This window comes from Elephantulus edwardii, unplaced genomic scaffold, assembly GCF_000299155.1.
Source record: "Elephantulus edwardii isolate Elephantulus edwardi_28Jun2011 unplaced genomic scaffold, EleEdw1.0 scaffold00262, whole genome shotgun sequence".
In the NCBI taxonomy this organism is placed as follows: Eukaryota; Metazoa; Chordata; class Mammalia; order Macroscelidea; family Macroscelididae; genus Elephantulus; species Elephantulus edwardii.
In genome coordinates, this window is record NW_006400012.1 from 1850698 (window position 1) to 1851201 (window position 504).

Below are 504 nucleotides of genomic sequence, written 5' to 3' on the forward strand. Positions count from 1 at the left end.
ACATTATGTATAACAGAATATCTTTTTGTCCAGTCCTGCTCTCTATTCATTTTTTCCAGTGTGTTTGGGTTCACTTTTATGGCTATCATTTACATAGATATATAATAAAGATTTAAAAAGGAGAAACTAAAACTTAAAAAAGTATAGGGATGTTGAGGTCAGTCCCTGTGTTTCCCATCATGTAGGCCAAATTGCTTTCCTACCCAAGCATTCAGTCAGTTCCTTTCTCTGCTTTGTGAAGGGTTTAACAAATTGCTGTGGTCTCTTCTTGCAGTTTTACTGTTTGTTTTTTTACATCTGAATATGATCTTAGACCCAGGACTTAATGCAGAACTCGTGTAATATAGAAATCAACCAGTAAGTTTGCCCTTCATTGTAAGGCCTCAAGTGTGGAAAGAAAGAAAATAATTATCTATTTCTTGCTCATTTCTTGGGATTTTTTTTACCCTCCTCCTGGCACTCATTATCTCCTGTTGTTGTTGTTGTGTGCCTTCAAGTCGCTTG